Source organism: Peromyscus californicus, unplaced genomic scaffold (assembly GCF_007827085.1).
Source record: "Peromyscus californicus insignis strain IS unplaced genomic scaffold, ASM782708v3 Scaffold_4__1_contigs__length_199733344, whole genome shotgun sequence".
In the NCBI taxonomy this organism is placed as follows: Eukaryota; Metazoa; Chordata; class Mammalia; order Rodentia; family Cricetidae; genus Peromyscus; species Peromyscus californicus.
This window is the reverse complement of record NW_026294562.1, coordinates 161,878,160-161,890,474: the sequence shown is the minus strand read 5'-3', so window position 1 is coordinate 161,890,474 and position 12,315 is coordinate 161,878,160. Positions and strand designations below refer to the sequence as shown.

Sequence of the window (12,315 nt, the reverse complement as noted above, 5' to 3'; positions counted from 1 at the left end):
TGTATGGCTGAGGAGTAAAACATCTGCCTTGAGTGAGTCCCTGGGTTTCATCCCTGTCCTGGCCACGGTCAGTCACATCTATGTCTGTAAGTATTCCATTTAGAAATGTTGGGGGGGGGGGGTCACTCTGCAGGAAGACTGGCTTTTCTCACTCAGCATTATCTCCCATTGGTTCCTTCAGCCCGCCTTGAGTCTCCACAGCTGGCTCGCCCTCCAGCCTGCCCCATCTCAACAGTGCGCTCTCTGAGGATTATGCCACAGCGCAGACACTCCATGGGTTTGTTTACCTGGACACCTGGGCTGTTTCCAGACTTGGCAAGAAGCAAAGCTTTTTTTGTGAACAATGGTAGGCAGATTTCTGTGTGAACACAAGTCTTATTTCTCTGGGCTAAGTGCCCAAGGGTGCAACGGGCTGGGTCATATGACAGCTGTGTGTTTGGTTTTTATGAAACTGTCCGTGTGTTTTCTGGATGGACCTAACTTTCCGTTCCCCCAGCACTGTCTGAGGGACCCCACTCTCCACACTCTTCACTGCTGACTCTGTTTCACTTCCTCGGCAAAAGTCCTCTGTGGGGTTCTGTGCCTCAGGTACTATTCCAAAGCTGGGGATGTAGCAAGGACACAGAATGTGATTGAGTTGTAGTGGCATCCAGGAGGATAGAGGCCAGCCTCTGCTACTTGCTGAGACCCCACCTCAGCACACCAAAAGACAGGAGCTTAGCAGCTGACGGGCAGAGCCGGCACTACACCACCACCGAGCGGCTGACGGGCAGAGCAGGCACTACACCACCATTGAGCGGTTGTGGTGAGGTGGTGAGGGCCGGAAGGAAACAGACAGACAGCATAATAAAGAAAGGATGAGCACTCTGGTTAGAGCCAGGCAGGCTGGGTCCCAATCCTGACTCTGTTTACATCTACTGTGCATGCATGGCTGCGGCAGGGGGCCTGACTTACCTGCATCTCAACTCCTCATCTGTAAAAGCAGATGGTAAGGCTGTCTCAACAGAAGTAAAAAGAAGGCTGGAGGATGTGTAGTTCAGCAGAAGAACGCTTGCCTAGAGTCACTAGTGAGGGGCTGGGGTGGAGCTCAGCAGTAGAGCACTTGCTTAGGTCCAATGCCAAGTACTATCATAGTATAAAAACCACCTTCACCCGTGCTGGGGACCAAGTGGCTGCCATGGCATACTGGCAGCAAAGACAGGCCTGACGGAGCCCACCTGTATACGGTCTCTGCCAGCACCTCAGTCACATAGCTGTGAGGGCCTCCAAGACGCATACTACACAGCCTCATGTTCTGAAGGGACACCCAGTCTGCTGAGGACTGACAACTGCAGGCCGGGCAGAGGAAGGGAAGCAAGGCTGCTCACTTACCCAGCAGGATGCAGTAGTGGCTATGGGGCAAACTGAGGAACCTGGGACTTTCCACACCCTGGGATCTGACGCCATTCACAGGTGGGCTGAAGAGGAGTAACACGGCACCTGCCCCCACCTCTCTGGGCCCACAAAGAAACCACATTTGGGAGTAAAGGGGATGTGGGAACCCCTTCTGGCCTGCCTACCTCTCCACAAGCGTGGCCCAGAAGAGGGAACGAAGGGAGACACTTGGTTGACAGCCTATGAAGGACACAGGGAGAAGGAGCAGGAGTGAGGAGCAGGCAGCTCGGGGCCCGGCAGAGAATGAGGGCACCTACGTGGAGAGGGGAGGGGCCTTGGCTCTGAGAGGGCAGATTCATGAGTCATGGCAGCCCAAGACTCTTCCGAGGAAAGTCAGAGCTGCAGTGACCTGCTTTGTGGGCCTCCCATGGCCTAGAGTGATCGACAAGCTGCTGCTTTCCTAGGGGTGAATCTAGAACTAGGGCACCCTCTCCTCTGCAGGAAAGGACTTCCAACCCTGCAGCGGGCAGCCAGGTGCCAGGGCAGGGTGGAGCCTCTGACCAGGAGTCTGGTTTTCCTGGTGGAGGAGGGTACCGGGATGGTAAAGCCTTAGATGGCTGCTTCTTTCCTTGCAACCCTACCATGCGACTACAGTCCCAGATCATGGAAGGTGAAGCAAGAGGATCGGCCTGGATTACACAGCAGGACTCTATCTCAAAGAAAACAAACCAAACGAACCATTCCTCTAACCAAAAATCCTTCCACAACACCCAGGGCAACGGAAAGACACAGGGCCCACTCTGGTCAGCCCTGTTGTCTTCCCTCACAATGCTGGAGTAATGTCAGCTTCTCCGATACACTCAGCACCTTCCTACCTCAGGCCTCTTGTTTTGGTTTATCTAGAGAGGAGTTCAAGCGCAATGCCCCACAAATTATGCAGCCGAGTTTCCCACATTTGGGAGAACTGCAGGAGTCAGCACACCTGGAGTGCAATGGATGAGCCTTGCTCTGAAAGAAACCACCTTGGTGATCATGGTATCTCTCCTGTCAGTAAGTAATGGAGATATTCTGTCTCCCACAAACAGCTAGAGCCCTAGTCTGCCACTGCATGGGTTCCTATCTACCTTCAAGTTGAAGATTGATGGTTGCTGCTTCAGAAAAGCCTCCTGAGACCATCTTGTCCCCACCCCATTCTAGAAGAGGACTCCCTCTTCCTGCTCTCTCTCTAGATGTCCATATTCCATCTTTCTGGTTAATTACCCCAGGTAAGCCACATGGCTATCTGCAAGACTGCTTCCCAGATGGTGGGGGTTATGAGGTCAGACTCTTGGAAATGCAGCATTACGCTTTTTGTTTGTTTGTGTTTTGAGACAGGGTTTCTCTGTATAATAGCTCTGGCTGTCCTGGAACTTGCTCTCTGGACCAGGCTGGCCTCAAATTCACAGAGATCCACCTGCTTCTGCCTCCCAAGTACAGGGATTAAAGATGTGCACCACCACTGCCTGATCCCAGTTTATAAATGGGGAAGACATGTCAGGCCTGTCCACAGCACCAGATACTCAGGAGTTTAATCTGGGGAGCACCCAGACAGCCTGGCAACATTTCCAATGACCCTGCTTCCTAACACCTGCTGGCAACAGGTGGTCAGGTAAACAGAACTCATGGACATTTCCCCAGAATGCTCAACTCCCAACCTGAGAGTCATTTAAAATGTTTGTATTGTATGGTTACTGTGTATTATACATGGCTGAAGCATTTGAGGGACACAATAAATGTGAAGGGCCACACATTCACCTGACGTGTCTGTGGGGCATATCTCCAATTGGTCCCACTTCCCAGCCTTCTCTGTCTCTCTTCACTTCTCTCTGGCTAGCTCTTCTTGTCTCTAGGTATATCCCTCCTCCAGGGATGATCTTGGGCCTCTGGTTTTCAGCACTATGTTTGGCTGAGGACCCCGATTTTCCTTCTGCCTGGGCCTCTCCTGTCCATTCCAGAACCACATGCTCCTTACCATCTCTCACAGCTATCCAAGCAGCCTAGAGCGGTGTGCCTGGACTTTCACATCTCCTTCTGCATTACTCTGCAAGACTTCACATGGATGCACTGTTGTATAGCAATTTCCTCTGAAATAAAGCATTCCACCTCTGAGGGGAGCTCATTAAGACACAGGATATTCTTTTTGTTTGTTTTTGTTTTGGGTGAGTCAGAGTTTTGCTATGCAACTCTGGATGGTTCAGAACAATGTAGACCAGGCTGGTCCAGAACTCACTACATAGATCAGGCTGGCCAACTCACTATGTAGAGATGGGCCTGCCTCTGCCTCCTGAGTGCTGAGATTAAAGGTATGATCCACCATACCAGGTTGTCTAATGGGAGGTGAAACATTCCATTCTACCTAGAAGCCAGGTGCGGGCGGATCTCTGAATTTGAGACCAGCCTGTTCTACAGAGCAAGTTCCAGGACAGCCAGAGCTGTTATACAGAGTAACTCCGTCTCGAAAAACCAAGAGAGAGGGGGATGGGGGTGGGGGCAAACAACTCAAGAGCTTCAGGAAGTCTCCGAAAGTGACCAGAATCAGCAGGAACTTCTCTCAAGTTCTCACAAGAACTGTGAGACACTCTCAGCTGCCTGAAAGAAACACTTTCCAATCTGTAGAGCTGCATGAAAGTTGTACAGCAGGCTCCAAGGCTCCACTTTTGAGAGCCGTCATCCATTCTGGGTGAGCTTCGAGTCATTTCTGCGCCTGCAAGTAATTCCTCACCTGGACTCCTGTAAGCAACCCCAATAAAATTCACCGGTTCACTAGTTAGACTTCGACGGTATCCTTTGGCAATCTGTCATTGGTTCACTAGCTGGGGCAAGAAGGTACTGTTCACATCTCTCAGGAATAGTGTCACACAACACATATCCCAACTCAACACCTTCACCGCTCACTCACCTGGCGGCTGGGCTCAAATCTCATCCTAGGCTCCTTCTCCCCACCACTCCATACCCACATCCGGCCTGCCAGCCTCTCTGAGTATAAGAGGAAGCCATTCTTCCCTCACCATCTCCTGCTTACCATGGTGGACACTACAAGGGGGTCCTGCTGTGGGAGACCCTACTCACATGTAGGTCACGTTCCCAAAAGCCCTGTAGGGAAAAGGCTTAAGTCACCACAAGGCCCCAAAGGCCACCCTGCACTCACTCATCCTGTTGTCTTTGTTTCTGAGCCACTAAAGTGGGTGTGTGACAGCATCTCCCTGTGATTATCACTTGCATTTCCATAATGACATTGAGAGTGCTGAGGTCTGAGTGTTGATAACAGCAATGACAATGAGCTGTGGCTTGACTGATAGTGTTTATTAAGAGCTACACACGGTTGTAGAGCCCTCTCCAAAGGGTCCAAGGCATTTTGGAATTCTGAGCAATCTGGATTTTAGGCAAACTCGCAGGGTCTGGGGAGTGCTGGCAACCCAGCCCAAGGGAAGTTCTGCAGCGATGATGGGTATACCAGTGCGGGCCAGGGCTGTGTACCAGGGACCTGAGTGCCCACAGCCACACCTCAACTCCTCACTGGTGGACTCTTAGCAGGAGCTCTACACTGAGTATTACTACATCCCAGGGCCCAAATCTAACATAAATTCTGACTTCAAGATTCACCGTATTTCATAGTTGATAAATACAGGTAGATGGTTATGTTGACTCTATCTTTAGTTTTAATTAAAAAGTACATTTATTGTGTGTGCACGTGCACACCACAATATACATATAAAGGTCAGAGAGCAACCAGAGGCAGCTGACTCTCTCCTTCCATCATGAGGGTCCTGGAGAGAGACTCAGGTCATCTGGTTTGGCAGGAACGCCTTCACCCTCTGAGTCAGCTTGTCAACCCTGTTTTTTGTTTTGTTTTGTTCATTTTTGAGAAAGCATCTCTCTATGTAATCTTGGGGTGCCCTGAACCTGAGACAAAAGGCTAAGGTGCCTATTTAACATATCAAAGTGGACCCGCCCTCCAGGTTCTCCCAGCATCCCTCAGTGTCTACCTGTTACAGGGTATGGCTGGCATGCCCTTCCCCAGAGGCTCTTCCCTAGATAGTCCAGACATTTTGGGTTACCTGCCCCCTTTTGTACTTGCCCTCCTGGCTGCTGCACCTGGGTCCCCTCTTTCCTCTCTCTTCCCCTCCCCTCCTTCCCACATGGTCCAGCTCAGTCTGGTCACATCCACTCTGGACTCTCCCAGATGTCCCTGCCTCTGACTGTGTTCTCACTTTATAATAAACTTTCTCCCCCACCACACCTAGGAACAGTCATGTCCTTTCCTTTGTATTTCTGTTTTTCATTCATTTACTACCATACCCATGTTTAATACCATGCTTTAGGTTTTTATGTGTTTGTTTTGAGTCAGAGTCTCTCATGTAGCGCAGCCTGGCTTTGAATTCCGGATCCTTCTGGCTCCACCTGTTCTTTCTATGGGATGCTTGTTCCTTTACCGGGATCCTCTTCTCTACCTCCCAACTCCACTCAGTTACTGTCTCCGCAGCCTTCGGGCCTCCTCCCGTGACAGATATCTCTATTCACGTCAAGCCCCTCCTCACACACACCCCTGCACAGCAGCACAGACATAGACACCTAAGATGGTGAACTTGATCACTTCGTATTTCAGAGTCCCAAGAAAGCATGGTATACAGTAGGTGCTAAAGAAACACCACACAGATCTACTCGGCAGCCATTCATGCCCTCCGCACCTGGCCAGCCTGAGATGGACAGGTATGTGCGAGCTGCTCAGAGCCCTGCTCACTCTGCCACCCTCCTGTCCCCAGCTGTGTCTCTCAGCTATGAAGCTTCAAGACAGGGGAGCCTCAGGGCCTGGGCTCCTCACACAGAATCAATCCCGCCCCACCTGACCTGCCGTGTGTCACATGTCCCCAGTAAGGAATGACATTTATAGTGCTCATTTTCGGATTTCATGTTAATTTGTTTCCACCTTAGAATCTCACTCATAGCTGTCAGTCCCATAAATGAATAAAGTCACTAGAAGCAGAGACACTGTGATGAGACCTGGTGGCTGGGAGAAAAGCAATGGCCTCTGGCTGCAGGGGTTACTGCAGTGAAAGGACTGGGGGAGGGGCAGACAAAACACCGACTCCCTGGGAAGTGCCACTTCCACTTCCTGTTGGGAAGATGAAAGGTCCCACCCAGAGCTGATGTCTTTAGATAAGGCTGCAGGCTGCCTCATCAAACACACTCTTTAGGGCTCACAGCCAACCTCCAGTCCCTGGAGACACCCCGGAAAACCCTATTAGCTGGAGGACGCTTAAGCAGCAAGGATGCATGAAGGGTGTGGGCTAATTCGGGTTGACAACCTTCCCAAGAATCCCCCACTGGGGCACTGCCCTCCCGCTCCTTCTGAGAGAATAAATCACACTGTCAGGTCTGATTTGGGACTCGGGTGATGGGCTGAACAAAGCATCCGTGTGTTCTAGCTGCAGAGGTCAAGGGCAGCCACAATCCCAAGGCCAGTGCTAAAAAGCCTAGGGACTTCATGAGAAACAGGGCTGGGAACCAACAGCTGTGGGCTCCTGGCACACACCAAAGAAATTCCTGTTTTCTCCTGCAAAACTCCTGGCCCAAGCCTCAGCTGCAAATTCCTGTTCCCAGAAGACAGTTCTGTTATATCCAGGCACCATAGGAGTTTGGAATTGGGTGGGTAAGGATCACCAATGGCTGCAGGGAGCGCTGGTGCCGGTAGTCGTGGTGGTGCTGCGGCTGCGGCTGCGGCTGCTACTGCTGCTGCGAGTGGTGGGTGGCAGCAGTAGCTATAAGGGCTAATGGGTATGAGCTGCCACAGCCAGCCACCACCGCCACCACTATCAGCAGTGGCAGTATCAGAATTCACACCGGCATCCATTAAGTGACCTTCGAGCCAGGCACTGTCCCAGGTACTTAAGTCTGTAAGCACATTTAACCTTGGAGACCACTTCTAGGGACAAAAGGCAGCTCCCACGGCTTGAGCTGCTCAGCTGGGGCCAGCCAGTGTGGTCCAGCTGAGCCCGGAACCCGGCTTGGCTGGACTCTGAGCCAGTGCTCTTGGGTTCCCCGTCAGCCTGTTTTCATTTCACTGGCTTGGAGAAGGCTCTCCTGAAGCCAAGTGAAGGTGCCCACAGCCCTGGGGCTCTCCTGGTTGGGACTCAAGTCAACATGCTGCACTGTAGGGAGGAGCACAGAGGCACACAGGAAACATGGGCTGAGGCCAGCAGCCGGATGCCAGGCAGGTGGCATGGCGGGGACCTTTCCTCAGACAGAATAACTAAAAGCACAGGTACTGTTTGCTGGGAAAAGGGAGACCAAAGTAATTTCCTGCCTCCCTGCCCCCAATGTCCCTAGGAGCTGCAGGGAGGATATTCAACTGGTGGAGCCCTCAGAACCAGACCACGCCCAGTGGGAAGGACTTGTATCCAGGGGTAAAGCAAGGCAGGCTGCTACATCTGTCCCTGGCTGGACAGAATGGAGCCTGGCCTGAAGGGGCTCTGGAGACAGGCTGTATGAGTTCTACCCAGGCCCACTCTTCTGTAAGCAACCTCCCCATCCTGTACCTCAGTTTCCACATCATTACTACAGGGATATGACAGCAATGACCTCATAGGGTGGGCATAAGGGCAGAGTGAGCTCATGCACAGAGAGTGCTTCCAGCAGCGTCTGGCACAAAGTCAGCTCCCATTAATACAATTATTATTGCTCTTCCCCCTGTGGAGCCAGACACTGCTGCCTGGTTTACCACCTGACTCTTTCCATTCCCCTTTCTTCTGCCTACTTCTTCTAGAAGGCTGAAAACTTAAATGAATTTCCTACCTGCCTCGCAGAAGGGGAAGTGATGTGACATTGTTCTGCTCGATGAGATGTGAGTGGTGTCATCTAGATTCAGGGGATTCTGGGAGTGCTCAGGTTGTCCAGACTTAAGCACATGTGTCCCTGGAGTTGATCCCTATTTGCGCTGTCTGGAGCTGTAGTAACATCCCTTGACCGTGAGGAAAAAGGCCCACAGAAATGAGGAGGCTCCAAGCCCTGACCCATCACACTGTAAGAGGCTTTTTTATTCTATCAAAGGTTGTTAGCCTGACAAGGGCCCTGCCTCTTGCCCTTTGCATCAATTAGCCAAGAACTGTAGCTAACAAATGGAGACTATGGGGACATTAGAGAGACCTCAGTAGAAACTGTCACAGAGGAGACACAGCTATCAGCTGATGCTGACATTAGTGCATGCAAGTCTGAGGAAAAGTAAAGTTTTGTCAGAGTCCCAAAGATTCCTCCAAAATGGCTGAGTTATATTTGAAATGGTGATGGGACTGGCAGGGGAATTATCTGGCACACAGACACCATCTTAGCCAAGCAAGTCAAATGACCAACACTGGGGGTGATATAACCAGATACCCTGGGTCCCTGGGATGATGCCCTGATGAGGGGACATCTCTTCTGTGATATTCTTCTAAGTAACAATATCTCCTCAATAGAGTCAAGAAAAAACATCAAACACACCTAAATCCAGACACTGCAAAATACCAGAACAGCACACTTCTAAGTCACGAAAGCCAAGAGAGCGCAGGAACCTGTGGACTGGAGGAGAGTGAGAGGACATGATGGGCCGGGGAGCTAGCTCGGTCAGTAAAGTCCTTGCTGCCCTGGCATGAGGACCTGGCACTCAGGAAAAGAGACAGTCATGGTGGTGCATACGTAATCCCAGTGCTGGGGAAGCGGATGAGCAGATTCCTGGGACCACTGGTCAGCCGCCTAGCCTAATTGGCAGGCTCTAGGTCCCAGTGTGAAACTCTGTCTCAAAAACAAACGAACTTCCAGAGGTGATCAGCAGCTAAGAGTAAACACTGTGGGACAGAGGAGCCAAGTTTGGCTCCCAGTGTTTACAAAGGGTGGCTCAGGACCACTGCAACTCCAGCTCCACACACACACACACACACACACACACACACACACACACTGCTGTGGAATGTCTTTCTGTATGCTCTGAGTATGTGTGGCCCCCATTGGATAATAAATAAAGCTGCAATGGCCTATGGCAGGCAGGAGAATCCAAAAGAGACAGTGAGGGAAGAAAGACAGAAAGAAGAGACGCCAGCCGCTGCCCAAGGAGCAACAAGATGCCAGCAGACCGGTAACGCCCTGGCCACATGGCAACATATAGATTAATAGGAATGGGTTAATTTAAGATGAAAAAGCTAGCTAGCAAGAAGCTAAAGCCATAGGCCACAGTTTATAATTAGTATAAGCCTCTGTTTGTTTACTTGGGACCGAGTGGCTGCAGGACTGAGAGGGACACAGGAAAACTTCTGTCAATAACATACACACACACTAAAATGTTCAAAAGTTAAAAGCCCAAACAAAGCCAGGTGGTAGTGACACACACCTTTAAAATCCCAGCACTCAGGAAGCAGAGGCAGGAGGATTTCTTGAGTTTGAGGTCAGCCTGGTCCACATCGTGAGAAGACCTTGTCTCGAAAAACCAAACCAAACCAAACCAAACCAAACAAAACAAAACACCCCAAACAAACCATGGTGAACAATAACTGCAAGAAGCAGTCTCCAACCCCAGAGACGGTCCCACAGATCAACTCCAGGGACCTGGCAAAACTTTACCAAGATGGACAGCTCAGAGAAGGATCACTCGGTTACCCCGGGTTCACTGTGTTCCCACAGCTCGATTGCCAGTCTCTGTGTCAGCTGGCAACATTTCAGCACCCAGAGCCAGCATCCTCCACCCTCTCATCGCCCACAGTGAGGGTCTCCCAGTTCTTGGAGGACCAGACACTGCTTCCCCAGCACGCTGCCACAAAGGCTGGCATGAGCATTCAGGAACGCCTCATTAGGAACCAAAAGAGCGTATGCCCTAAAACTGACTTCACTGCCTAAAATCCATCCCAGAACATGAAAGAGCACAATGCTTGTTAGGAAAAAAAAAAAAAAATCATGCCCAAATTTAACCTACTTAAACTTACACATCCAGATAGGTATTTACCATACATACATATTTTAATCACGTGGGAGCACCTACGCTGCTGCTGCTACTGCATTTTAAACCCAGAGAGAGCAGCATACAGTAGGGTGATGGGCCTGTTCTGTCTCCTTGTGTAGCAGGTTCACAAGAAAATTCCTTTGTGTGAACCTTAAAACACACACACACACACACACACACACACAAAACTAAAAACAAACAAAAAAAACCCACAAGAGTGAAGTTTACTCTCTATAAAAGTTAAATTGAGGGCCGGGCGGTGGTGGCGCACGCCTTTAATCCCAGCACTCGGGAGGCAGAGCCAGGCGGATCTCTGTGAGTTCGAGGCCAGCCTGGACTACCAAGTGAGTTCCAGGAAAGGCGCAAAGCTACACAGAGAAACCCTGTCTCGAAAAACCAAAAAAAAAAAAAGTTAAATTGAATTCAAATAGTATAAAACCTGAGTATAACTGTGCTCATGAACAAGGCTCTGAGATACAGTGTTGCTGAGGATGCTCCAGAAGCACCTGTACAGCATGGATTCTTTTCTTAGCAAAGTAAAATACAAAGTGTGTGTGTGTGTACACGTGTACGCGCGCATCCTAGGACACTAGCAGCCAATGACAGTATTTACCCCTAAGGGAGGTTGGGAGGCAGTGAGTAGTGATGGAGACAGCTACCTCTTCTCTGAGCCTTTGTATGCATATTTAAGAATAATAAAGACGTTATGTGTATTATCTATAAAATGTAAACAAATAGCCGCTGTACTTACCTCAGTATGCCCTGGACACTAGCGTGCCTTTCAGGTCTCACGAGAGCCCAGGTCAAGGATGCACCTGTAGAAAGGGAAAAGAGCAGCTCATGCCTCTGGCCAAGTGATGCAGAGCCTTCCTGCTGCAACAGCTGCCTGTCATACTTGACAAAAGCGATCCAAGCCCGGCACTGAGAATACACGTGAAGCAGCACAGCCGCTGTCCTCGAGGAGGTGGCTGAACAAGCACACCACACAAGACCAGGGCTGGTCCGTGTCAGATGCAAACCGAGAACGGGGCTGCCAACTCACGCGGTGTGCTGAAGCCTCCACCAGGAAAGGCACCCAAATAGGTAAGATCACAAACTATGACTACCCTGGAAAGAGCTCCCAGGCCATAAAACAGCTGGTGCAAAGGCCCTGAGGCAGGAGAGGCTCCGGGCAGGAGCAGGCGACAGGCCAGTGTGGTGGGTACCATGACAGTGAGGACAGGGTTGGATATACAAGTGTAGGACACTTCTTTCAGAGAGCTACATGCAGAGACATGACAGTCAATATGACTTTTCTGACATAACTTTAGGTACGTTTGTAGGGTTTCATTTATCTGAATGAAAATTTTAAAAATTTTGAGTATATAGCCGGGTGGTGGTGGCGCACTCAGGAGGCAGAGCCAGGCAGATCTCTGTGAGTTTGAGGCCAGCCTGGTCTACAGAGCGAGATCCAGGACAGGCACCAAAACTACACACAATAAACCCTGTCTCGAAACCGCCCCCCCAAAAAAAATTTTGTGTATATAAAGGGTGTGTGTGGGCACGTGTGTAAGCATTGTGGAGTCAGAGGACAACTTTTGGAAATCGGTTCTCTTCTTCTATCTTTATGTAGGTTCTTGGGATTGAATGTAGGTTGTCAGGCTTGTGTGGCAAGTGCTTTACCCACAAAAATCGATGTTGTCAGCACATGGTGGGGCATTTTAAGATGAAGTGAATCTGTTCATATTACACAGGCTGGGGGCCCTCCTGAGTCAGGAAGAGATCTAGAAGGGCAACCCACAAATGTCCACAGTGAATGAATATGAAAGATTGCAAAGGAACCCGATTCTATCCAGAAATCAGAATATCTGTAAAACAAAACCCAATCTGTGCCCGTTTGCTTTTTTTTTTCTCTTCTTCTTCTTTTTTTTTTTTTTTTTTTTTGGTTGTTGTTGTGG

At 50.2% G+C, this 12,315-nt stretch overlaps 1 protein-coding gene and 1 non-coding gene across 4 annotated transcripts in view; both read right to left on the bottom strand.

Annotated features, from left to right (window-relative positions):
- Sipa1l3 (signal induced proliferation associated 1 like 3) overlaps positions 1-12,315 on the bottom strand; it is a 216,134-nt gene that overhangs the window by 113,674 nt on the left and 90,145 nt on the right. For 2 of the 3 annotated variants that reach the window (XM_052713632.1, XM_052713634.1), the window contains exon 2: positions 11,130-11,193. The exons of the other annotated variant lie outside the window; for it this stretch is intronic. The gene's annotated coding sequence lies outside the window, so the exon portion shown is untranslated. The remainder of the gene's footprint in view (positions 1-11,129; positions 11,194-12,315) is intronic. 3 annotated transcript variants of the gene reach the window in all.
- On the bottom strand, positions 2,277-2,432 carry LOC128095893 (U1 spliceosomal RNA). Its single transcript, XR_008213485.1, has one exon. It is a non-coding gene; the product is annotated as a U1 spliceosomal RNA (small nuclear RNA).